This window comes from Lithobates pipiens, unplaced genomic scaffold (assembly GCF_037356315.1).
Source record: "Lithobates pipiens isolate NorthernLeopardFrog02 unplaced genomic scaffold, aLitPip1_a1.2 Scaffold_10, whole genome shotgun sequence".
Taxonomy (NCBI): domain Eukaryota; kingdom Metazoa; phylum Chordata; class Amphibia; order Anura; family Ranidae; genus Lithobates; species Lithobates pipiens.
In genome coordinates this window covers 102,652,088-102,664,814 of record NW_027507686.1, presented here as the reverse complement: position 1 = coordinate 102,664,814, position 12,727 = coordinate 102,652,088, and the positions used below count along the sequence as shown (strand labels likewise).

The following is a 12,727-nucleotide window of genomic DNA, read 5'->3' as shown; positions in this document are numbered from 1 at the left end:
CCACTATGCACGGCACATGCGCGCAAATATGGAGCGCGCTGCGTGTGCACGTCAGTGAGGGCATGTTCCCGGGAACACTGCGTGTCCCCAACGCTGGTAAACAGCCATTGGCCAGTGGCTGTTTACCATGTGATCGGCTGTGATCCTTTCACAGCTGATCACTGAATCACAAGAAACCGTGGTAACGAGATGTTACCGGTTCTCCTCCTCACACACCGATCATGTGTGAGGAAGAGATTGCAGTAACATCTCATTACTGCCTACAATGTACACCAATCACACTGATTGCACCCTCCCTAATAAAGAGGACCTGTCACCACCCATCACCAATCATGTGTGAGGAGGAGATTGCGGTAACATCTCGTTACCGCCTACAGTGTACACCAATCACACTGATTGCACCCCCCAATAAAGAGGACCTGTCACCACCCATCAAAGTACCTGTCACTTTCCATCAGAGTAGTACCTGTCACAGTCCTTCAGAGTACCCGAGTACCTGTCACAGTCCATCAGAGTACCCGAGTACCTGTCACACTCCATATGAGTACCCGAGTACCTGTCACAGTCCATCAGAGTGCTCGAGTACCTCTCACAGTCCATATGAGTACCCGAGTACCTGTCACAGTCCATATGAGTACCCGAGTACCTGTCACAGTCCATATGATTACTCAAGTACCTGAGTAACTGTCACAGACCATTCATAGTACCTGAATACCAGTCACCAGCCCATCAGAGTACCTAAGTACCTATCTGTAGCCCATCAGAGTACCGGAGTACCTGTCACCAGGCCATCAGAGTACCCGAGTACCTGTCACCAGGCCATCAGAATACCTGAGTACCTGTCACCAGCCCATCAGAGTACCTGAGTACCGGTCACCAGCCCATCAGAGAAACCGAGTACCTGTCATCAGCCCATCAGAGTAACCGAGGACCTGTCACCAGCCCATCAGAGTAACTGAGTACCTGTCACAGCCCATCAGAGTACCCGAGTACCTGTCTGCAGCTCATCAAGTTACCCGAGTACCTGTCTCCAGTCCATCAGAGTACCCGAGTATCTATCTGCAGCTCATGCCTCATAGAATATGCATTGGGGTGTTTGCTTTCCAAAATTGGGTCTTTTTGTGGGTAATTCCACTGGGCTGGTGTTCAAGGACCTTCGAAATTTTGATAGGTAGGAATAAAATGAGATGTGTAATTTATGCCCCTAGAAAGCCTGAAGGTACTACTTCAATGTTGGGCCTCTGTATGTGGCCAGGCTGTGTAAAAGTCTCACACATGTGGTATTGCCATACTCGGGAAGAGTAGTAGAATGTATTTTGGGGTGTCATTTATGCTATATACATGCTATGTGATAGAAATATCTTATAAATTGACAACTTTGTGTAAAAGAAAAATGCTTTTAATTTTTTTCACACATTTTCCAAAAACTTCTGGAAAAAAATGACCATTCAAAAGACTCATTATGCTTCATAGATTATACGTTGGGGTATTTTCTTTCCAAAATGGGGTCATTTTGTGGGCAATTCCATTTTCCTGGTGCTCCAGGGCCTTCAAAGGTGTAATAGGTGTTTGAGAAATGAGTTGTGTCATTTATGCTCGTAGAATGTCTGAAGGTGCCACTTCAATGTTGGGCCTTTGTATATGGCCAGGCTGTGTAAAAGTCTCACACATGTGGTATCGCCATACTCAGGAAGAGTAGCAGAATGTATTTTGGGGTGTAATTTGTTGTATGCATATGCTGTGTGTGAGAAATAACCTGATAATAAGACAATTTTGTAAAAAAAAAAAAAAAAATCTTCATTTTGCATGGATTTGCAGGATTGTGGGAAAAATTACAACTTAAAAAAAAATCACCATGCTGCTTACTTAATACTTTGGAATGTCTACTTTATAAAAAGGGGTCATTTGTAGGGCATTTGTACTTTCCTGACTTTGTTAGTGTCTCAAAAAATGAGATACACCTGATGTACTGAAGGCCTGATCAGATGTGATCAATTTTCAGTGATTTGCACCATAGTTTGTAGACTCTATAACATTCACAAAGACCAAATAATATTCACTCATTTTGGTTATTTTTACCAAAGATATGTAGCAGTATAAATTTTGGTCAAAATGTATGAAGAAAAATTACTAATTAGCAAAATGTATGACAGAAACAGGAAAAAAAGCATTTTTTTCACAAAATTTACAGTCTTTTTTTATTTATCATTGTGGAAATTAGAAGAACAGCAAGTTAGCCATGTATAGCCTTTTTCAGTACACCTGTCATGTGTACACATATGGGGGCTGCCACTGCTAAAATACCTTCTGAAAATTATTGTTGCCCGGCTGCTTCAATACTCTTGATTCATGGACCCAAAACAGTTATGCAGGTAATGAAAGTTTGAGAAATGTAAGAATTCCTTTTTCTCCTTCTGGGTCTGTGACCCCCCCCCCCCCCCCCAGCTTCTGTGAAAAAGGGAGGCAACCAGCATTTTCAAGCAAATTCCTATTGACCAAAAACGTAAAAGCTGCGTGTTGTTATAAATGTGTAATTTTGCTAAACTGATTAGCGCGCCTATTGCCTATTTAATGACGTGCCAACAGTGCTACAAGAAAACAGCACATGAAGACTAGTAGTACACTTGTTGTAATTGTACAGCATTGCTTTTAAGTCCATTTATTACCACAGAAAATCCGTAGTAAACATACAATTGTTAAATTCAATAGTCCATTCAGATTTATGCAAATATTTAGTATTGTGATAAATGCAGCCTGTACAATTTTTACTGGTCTCAGTGTGTGTTTTGGAGCATATAAAAATGAATGAAAAAACTCACATGTAGTATGCATTAAAGTGGTATGCAGAGATTTTTTTTTAGACAAGACAATGTAAAACACATGTAAATACGTGTTACAAATGCTCTTATAGAGGAACTGAACTCTTGAAGCTTCCCCAACAAAAGGCACACAGAGAGTAAACCACTACTCCCAGTATTTACTCTGGTCTCTCTGCATCTTCCCCATTAAAGATACATCATGCCTTGTTCTGCATTTTTGTCTCTGTTTTGTGGGAGTGACCACTTTGGTAAAGGCAGGGCATTATTAGGTAACAGCCTCAAGCAAGGAAACCAGTGAACAGCACAGATTGTTAAATAACCAAATGTCGTTTGCAGAATTCTGGTTTGGCCACATCTTGAGTATGCAGTCCGGGTTCTGGTCATCCTTCCTCAGGAAGTATGTACCTGAACTAAATAGTGTCTAAAGAAGGGCAACAGACCTAAAAAAGGGTCTGGAGGACCTCAACTATGACAATTAATTACAAGCATTAAACGTATTCTCCCTGGGGGAAAAAAACACTTAAAATGTTTGTAAACCTAAAAAGAAATGGCATTATTGCCTCTTTAAAGCAATGTAATACATCTTTTATTATTGCTTTTTTTCAGCCATGCCTATGTTGTGCAATACCTGGTTGATCCTGCCTGTGCACCTCCTCCTGAGAGTAAACTGACCACTCTAGCATGGCTGCCAATCCATTTTAGCGCGGTCAGTTTACATCTTGTGTCATACTGCTGTTAATACAGGCAAGCTGTGCTAGAGCACAGAGTGTCTGTATCTCCGTTGTTTGTGGAAAGCTGTGCCCTGTCTAATCATGTCTCCCACAGCCGCTCCTCCCCTCTTCTCACTAGACTTGGCTGGGGGAAGTGAGGTTGCCGTTGGGTCTGACTACATTTCATTGCTATGGAAATGCAGAAGCTCAGTGGCAACATAATTTTCTGCAATAACATCATACCCCCCTCTCTTGGCACGCCCACCAACAGGTCCGTGGATCGATCAGCAAGAAAGATTGATCACGTGACCTGCAATTTAGCAAGGAACATCTCTACAGTCATGCATATTAAGAAAAAAAATGACCCTGGATTTAGGACAGTGTAGCATTTATCTGTAAAATAATGTGTCTGTCATTAATTGACTTTATAACTACTTTAAGAGGGTATATGAAGCAATATACAAATCCTTGAATTGTGACTCTAACATTGGGAGGAAATACCTTAACCTTGGGTCTCTAAAAAATACATGAGGGCACACAATGAAGTTGGATGAGAAGCGGTTCAGTCTTAAATTGCAAAAGGGGTTCTTTGTTATGGCCATTAGGATGTTGTTGCAGTTGGTGGTGTCAGCAGAGAGTGTAGCTAAGTTAAAAAAAACAAAAACTTTAAGATGTCTTTCTTAGTGAGCACAATGTATAGGGATATGACATAGTAGTCTCTCTCTCTCTCTCTCTCACACACACACTACGGTTGAACTGAATGTACTGGTGTCTTTATTGGACCTTACCAACTATGTACCCATGCAAGATCTATGGAGATTAACAGCCAGAGGTCTTAAATTCGCACTGCAGGTATACAACTTTGAGGCACTAGGTAAAAAATACCTAGGCACACTCAAATACCAGGAAGTTACATAGTTAGTAAGGTTGAATAAAGACATCAGTCCATCCAGTTCAACCTGAGTGAGTCTCTACAATTGTCCCTATCCCTGTACATTGCACACTCACATTGGTCCCTACCCTCAAGGAGCCCACAATCCAAGGTCCCCATTCATATACTAGGGCCAATTTTGGACAGAAGCCAATTAGCCTACCTGTATGTCTTTGAAGCGTGGGAGGAAACCAGAGTACCCAGAGGAAACCCATGCAGGCACAGGGAGAACATGCAAACTCCAGGCAGGTAGTGTCGTGGCTGGGATTCAAACCAGCGTCCCTTTTTACTGCTAGGTGAGAGTGCTAACCACTACACCACTGTGCCGCCCACAGCTGTGCCGCCCAAATGAAGTATGCTGCTATCTTTCATGAGGAACTCAGAGCACAGTGCAGGAAACCCACATTCTGTGTGTGGTTCCTGCACCACTTTCCAAATGCACTGCAGTTACCATGTTCAAAATGCACCGCTGTTGCGATCTGCAGAAAGCGTCAATGTTAAGTTAAAAACGCCCATGGATCCCATGGTACAGAAGTACAATATGATCCAGTTATAGTGCAGTTCCAAAAGTGCATGCACTACTTTTTGGTGTGGTACAGTGTAATTTGAGCCCATTCAAAATGAATGGGCTCAAATCACACCACACTTAATTGCATGTGAATTGCACAGGAGTGTGCGATTCTTAATGTCAACCGGCCCTAAGGGTATTACTTAGGCACAATTAACATTTAACAAAGCAAATCACAAAATCAAATGCTAAAATTGTTAAAAAGGCATTGACTCAACAGACTTAAATATATATTGCCTCCCCCTTCCTAAGAACATGATAGACAGAAAACATTTAAAAAAAAAGAAAAATTGTATACTCATCGTTCTGTAATTTTTCCTTTCTTGTGTGCTTCCTATGGCTGAATTCGCACAGGGTGGGCCCCAATCCCTTTAATGCCAAAGAACTGGTTGTTATATAAACTTTCCCTAGTCATAGATGTACCTTCTTATGACTTCATTACTGCGATGAAAAATTATATGCTGCCAAATGACTTCACCAGAAAGGCAATTATATAAAAGTGACTATGAAACTTTCTGTTTTCCTGGTACCTTTATGGCTGCACATTTTTGGCAGATTGCTAGCTGGGAGATAAAAGAAACAATGTAGGATAAATGTACAGTATCAAAAAGTTTACTAAACAGTAAGGCTGGAAGATCTTCTAATATGCTTCTGACAAACTTCACCAAAGTAAAAGATGCCTGACTAATCTTGTTATTGTGCCATAAATGTTCCATATGAAAGCTTTTTGTATAGTTTTGACACAATGTTTCAAATGGCCATCCAAAATGATGTCCTCACTTTGGTTTATATAATTTTTACCTGAAATGCAGAAAACGCTTTAGAAAGCAGCTTGTCTGGTTCCTTCTGCCAACCTCTACATCACCAATGTCCCCTGTTATGATGCCAAGATCACCAGGAGAAACCATTTCTCAGCAGTCAAGTGGTGTTCAGCAGTGTGTTTTACAAGTGTGCCTTTTCTTGGAGACTCTGCTATTGTGGTCTCTTTAAAGCAGAAACGCTATAAAATGCTAAAACTAAAGGCTACAACCACAGAAAGACCAGCTGTCCCCCTCCCCATTTCCAAAAGTAGCTTTGGCAAAAAATGTATTTGTATCAGCTAGTACTAGGAAAAAAATTTTTGTAGTCCAGTTCTTTGTAATCACACAATTATTTGTAGTGTATTTAGGATAAGAAAGCAATCAAATTTACAAAAACAATCAATGCATATCATTCTTGTCAGCTTAGTACAACTTGGTTATGATATTCGAAAACTTTTGGTTAATGCAAAATCCAAACTGTTGTTTGTGTCCTCTCCACTGAGGAGAATCCCTTCCTTCCTGCTGTATCACCAAAACAGTAATGCAATCTTTTCAATAGGGCACAGACATCAATATAAAGCTGATAAAATGTTCTAGTCTCTCCAAAAAAATAGCTTGAAATTTTATTATGAAGTATTCCTGCAGCCTAAACATTTTTTTTCTTTTAGATAGGATAGGGAATGGTTATAAGCTCTGCCAGGTTTTTATTTTTTATAGCTCTCTGTTCTTGGAGAGAGCTAAACTCGTTATTCTTGGGAACCATTTTCAACCCAGATAGCAAGCATTTGTGCTGCAAGTTTGAAAATGACTTGCTAAGCTATTACTAGAGCTATTGCAAGGGTTTACAAGTTTAATTACAGCAAGTCTACATTACATGACTTCAGATCAACTTTCTTTGCAAACATTCTGCAAAGTCTGATGCAAGTTCTGGTTCAGTTACGTTGGGCAAAAGTCATCCCACCACAGGGGTCGCTGTGGCTGAATTATCATGCTGTAGATTTGTAGAGCTCTTGCTGTAGACTCACCACTGCAACTTTGCTCTTGCTAGAGACTTGCCATGCAAATTTGCTACAAATTGGAAAAGTGCCAACTAGAACTTGTGCTCTAAGTGTTCTGCAAGTGTACAACCTACCAGTGAAAATGTGCAGCAAGTTAATAGACTTGCAATTCAACACTGCCACAAATTTGTGGCAAGTTATCAATTGTACAGCTTCAGATGTACTAAAACATCTCTATACAATTTTGAAATATAACAAGTTAGAGCCACGCTTCTAGATGAACCCAACCCCTTTCACTGCTCACAGGCCTGCCTGTATATGCCTTGATTTCCTGCTATCAGCTGTGTCTGCTCTTGCTCCACTGTAGTCCCAAATAAAGGACTGCACACCAAAGACTTTAACCAAGGTTTTTTTTGCAATGACAGCACTCCACTTACACCCACCCAAAGCCATACCTCCCACATGCTTCACCTGGGGATCATTCCCATGATTAAGCCTGCAGTGGGTGAAACATCCTGGGGGAATGGCTTTGAGTAGGAATGAGCAGGCCAGATAGCAAACAGTTGAGCTGCAAGTTTGAAAATGACTTGCTAAGCTATTGCTAGACATGCCTCTTACAAGTTTGTTGCACGATTGCAGCAAATCCGCATTTGCATGACTCCAGATCACCTTTCTTTGCAAACATTCTGCAAGTCTGCTTCAGTTCAGTTATGTTGTGCAACAGAACTCTGCCTGTAGACTCAGCACTGCAACTTTTCTCTTGCTAGAGACATGTCTTGCAAATTTGCTACAAATTGGAAAGGTGTCAACTAGAACTTGTGATTCAAGTGCTCTACAAGTGTTCAACTTGCTAGTGAAAATGTGCAGCAAGTTAACAAGACTTACAATTCAACACTGCCACAAATTTGTGACAAGTTACCCTTTCTATCTGGGAGTGTGCTGTCATTGTAATAATCCTCGGCTTTAGTTGAATGTGTTTGGTGGGCAGCCTTTTATTTGGATGGTGGACTAAAGCTAGAGCCACAACAACATATTTTATCCACTTTTATAGAATAACGCTACATTTGCCCTCCCCCACCCAAACATCTTCCATTAGGAATAAAATGACCTGGCTAGACCTAAACAGGCTGGGGCCATGACTGCTGCAAAAGTCTAGGCTGAGTTTTTTTGATTACATATAGGAAAATATGTGAACAGATAACTCATTTGTTACACCAGCATCTCAAAATAACAGATTTTATTACAATGGATTCACCGAACAATGCACCAAACATGTACTAGGTAATAGCATATATACTGGCGATCTTTGGTTCCATGTGTTTACATATATAACTTTCAGGAGGAGGGTGAGTTGGAGGAATTTGGGCTTTGTTCTACTAAATAAAGTTATAATAAAAAAAAAAAAGGACAGCCCAAAATTCAGAATTCCCAAGTTCCAAGATAGGTGACTTAGCCCATATATATATATATATATATATATATATATATATATATATATATATATATATATATATATTTCCTGTATATCAAGCAATAGTTTTCAAAGCTCCACAAAAAACAGAAACAGGAAAAGAGCCAATATTTGTAACAGCATATACCATACAGTAATGATATTAGGTAAATGCCTAAGGAGGTGTATTTATGTTTTTGATTTAAAGTACTTTTGTGGGAACCAAAAGGCTGCGTCAATGTTTCGTTTCTAAATATTACTTTAGAGAGTCTGGTGTCCATACAGATATACCCATCAAGAGTTTCTCTTGTAAAGCCGCTGTTCTGAGCTATAATGGTTTGCGTGTGTAAGGGAAGTAGCCAGAGGAATTTAGCATCATGTAACAGCTGCTATTCTGGACAGTGGAGCCTTTAAAGGTAATGTCTAAATTAGCTCCAGATTCCTCCTCTGTAGAGGAGGGGTAGGGAAGGGAGAAAGATAGGGGCATGAGGTCATATGGATATTTTAAATGGCTTAATTAGGATATAGATTGGAATACAAGAGATAGGAAGATAGATTTTAGGCTTTAGAACGGATAGTTAGCTGAGGACACCTTGCACAGATTTTTTTCTATCCAACTGATTTCACGATTGGAAAAACAATTGTAGCATGCCTGTCTGTAGTAAAATAGTGCTTTATCTGTTAGAAGGTCCTAAATTTGAACTGTTTTTTTTTTTCACAGAACAGCCAATCAAATTCAAAAGGTCAAACTGTCATTTTTAAAACCTATGCCCACAGTTAACATTCACTTATATAGCATGCCAGCATTCTGCTTCCATTATTAAAGCCTTCTACTTCTAGTTGTCAAGTTATTGATGGATCATTAAAGCATCCAATGTAAATCTTAAAGCGATATTAAATGCAAAACTAAAAATTTAATATATTGCAGCTTATCAATCATTAGATATGGTGACTGCGTTAGTTTTCTTTTTTTACTCTGCGTTTTCACCTGGTGGTCTGGCCACCTCCTATTTAGAGTGCCTACACTCTAGATAAAGGCACACAGGGCATCTCTGGACAGCTGCATTGTCAGTTTAGGGGAGGGGAGTATTAGATGTACTAGCAGGTTTTGGATACACTAACAAATTGATGCCAAAATCTAGCTCACACTGCAATTACACAAGCAGTCACAGCAACAGGTTTTTTTTCTTTTGGGATAAAGGTTTTACAGGAATAAATAATATCTGATCATTGTAAGCACCCCAGTCAGTGGTAAATAGATTGTCTGAACACTCCAACTGATACATTTGCAGAAGAGCTTGTTTTGTTGATAAACAACAGACCTACTGGCTGGATCACAGCTGAAAATAAAGAAAAGAAATTATAAAAAAGAAAACTAATGTGGCCATCTCATCTAAGAACTGGTAAGCTGCAATATGTCAAATGTTTGATTTTTGGCTTACTACCATTTTAACTGAGATGGCAATTCAAACATATGTAAACAAATAGAAAAAAGGCAAAAATACAAATTTAAGAATGAAAGAAAATAGGCATAATTTTTCAGTGTTTAAAATAAGAACTAGCTGGTCGAATACAGTGTGCATTGTCCGAGATGAACTAAGCAGACTAAAATGTGTGAAAAATGTTGTTTGGAATAAATACACTGGTACTGACATGGTAATAACTTGGCATGTCAAACTTTTTTGCTGACAATCACTGTTAGCATGTCTTAGGGGTTAAGGTAGCTTTAGTACTAAGTGGAGTTTTAGAGTTAAATGTGAACTCTATGCAGATATAAAAAATACAAATTAGTGCAGCTCTGTAATCACTAATACATCACTAAATATATATATTTTAAATGCAGGCCATATAATTCTCCAAATTTGACCTAGTTTCAGCCTCTTGCAATCTTCGTACAGCAGCCTAGGTGCTGACAAGAAGCATGCTGATAGGAAGATAGAAAAAGAGAGATAGAGATGAACTCATTACTGTGCCGCTTTTGAATATTGTAGCAAAAGTTAGTTTTGTTATTTTATATTTTAATGGGCTATCCTTTTTGATTTTTTTTTGTATGTAGTTCTGTTTTGAACCTAAAGCTTGCATTTCAGACTAGGGCTTCTCTCTTGGACTCTAGCGATAAGATATTTGCACTTGGATTCCTAGGTCAGTAAATATAACTTTTGGATGAAGTGACTAGTTAAATATATACTGTATACTCTAGTCAAATCTAGAGAGAACATGACCCGAAGTTCCTACAAGGGGTTTTAATTTTTAATTTGGCATAGCTGCAGGAAAACATGTCTACTCCTCTCAGTTTGATGATTCGTATTACACCAGAGGTTATTTAAATAGAGATTTAAATAGGTGGTCACCCCCACACACAAGCAGATCTCTAAAATATGGCTGCAAAGGATTATACAGAACTTAGATATAAGCCAACTGGGAGAATGCCTTTGGTTCTTATCATGTTTCTTGGATAGCATTAACAAATTATTGGTTAATGTCACTTTTCTGGAACTGCTTTTTAAGGCCTCATTTATACTGCCACATTTTATGGGTGCTTAGCAGACAGTCCCGACCCCTGTCAAGTGCCCATAAACCAGCTGGCCTAAAAGTGTCTACTAAGCTGACCGCCCAGTTCACAGTTGGTTGGCAGAGATTGTGACATATTGACCTGAACACAGTAAGCGGCGTTTGGTTAGAGGCTACATCTTGTTTTGTATAGTGGGCATGTTCACATTTGTTTCAATAGATGAAAGCAATTTAACCACTTGACCTTTGGAAGATTTACCCCCCTGACCAGGCCTAACAATTGAGATAGAGATTTCTTTTGGTGATATTTGATCACCGCTGTGTGTTTTTTTTTTTTTTTGCTCTAAACAAAAAAAGACAGACAATTAAAAAAAAAAAAATATATATATATATATATATATATTTTTTTTTATTATTTATTTATTTATTTTTTTAATTATCTGTCTTTTTTTTTACTTTCTGCTATAAAACATATCCAATACATTTTAAAAAAAATTGAATTTCTTCATAAATTTAGGTCAATATGTTGTGCTACATAGTTTTGGTAAAAAAGAAACCCAACAAGTGTATATTAATTGATTGCACAAATCTTGTAATGTCTATAAACTATGGGATATCTTCATTTTTTTTTTTTTTTACTAGTAATGGTGGCAATCAGTGACTTATAGCTGACTGCAATATTGCGGTGGACAATCAGACACTAATGCAGCGCATACACAACCGGACTTTCCAGCAGACTAGGTCCAACGGACTTCCCGACTGACTTTTCAGCGGATTTCCTACGGACTTCCAAACGAACGGACTTGGCCACACAGGAACGGACTAAGTTCGTTTGAAAGTCCGTTTGTTTTGAACATGATGACGTAAGACAGGGCTAAAAAAGGACGTTCAATAGCCAGTAGCCAATAGCTTCCCTTGCGTCGTATTTGGTCCGTCGGACTAGCATACAGACAAAAGGTTTTTCCGATAGGAATTGAGTCCGTCGGACAGATTTGAAACATGTTCTATTTCTAGGTCCGTCTGATTTTTATAACGAAAAATGATCTGATTAGCCCCCACACAATCAGATTGTCTGACCTAGTCTGCTGGAAAGTCCAGTCGTGTGTACGCGGCATAACTGACACTTTTGAAAACATTTTCACTGTACTAATGGCACTGGCTAGGAAGGGGTTAAATATTAGGAGCAATCAAAGGGTTAACTGTGTGTCTAGCTGGTGTCTTCTTACTGTGGAAGAGATGCTTGTACTAGATGAAGACAGTTTTGCAGGAACACAGGATTCATGTCTTCCCTCCTGACTGAACGGGAATCTGCCTTGTTCACATAGGCAGACTGCCATTCTGCCTGTGTACCAAATGATCGGCAGATTCCGGCGGACATCGAGGTACGCACTAATGCCCACTACCCAGGAGTGGAGGATCAAGTATATATATACCTGATCCTGCACACAGTGGCCACCCTGTAGCAGTAAAACTGCTATAGGTCAGTCGCTAAGTGGTTAACTAGTTAAAGTGTAACTAGTCAAAACTGTTCTATGTATTTTATACAAAATGCAAGAGTGTTAAAATGTCTGTCAAGTTTTAATTTCTGTCTGTTCCCATGCTGTGGAGATCCACTCTCTCTATTCGCCTGGTGACCAATATCCACAAGCAAAAAAAAGAAATCAAATTTTACAGTTACCAGTAGAAAATAAATAGAATGGAAATCTTTTAATGGAGATTGCCTAAGGGGTGATTTCCTGTTGCTTTAAAGACATTTTTATTTAGATTGCTTGTGTCTTCTATTTTTGTAGTTTTAAAAAAAAAAAAGGATACAGTAGAAAGGTGCAATGCATTGTCCTAAGTGGAAAACAAACATGGAACAAAAAGCACAGGGCTCTAAAAAATATGCAGTGATCCGAGAATAACAGGAGAATATTACAGCTGGGTCTTAGCTCACAAAT

At 39.1% G+C, this 12,727-nt stretch overlaps 1 protein-coding gene across 1 annotated transcript in view; it reads left to right on the top strand.

Moving 5' to 3' along the window:
* ACTN3 (actinin alpha 3) overlaps positions 1–12,727 on the top strand; it is a 110,231-nt gene that overhangs the window by 40,030 nt on the left and 57,474 nt on the right. The gene's annotated exons all lie outside the window — the stretch shown is intronic.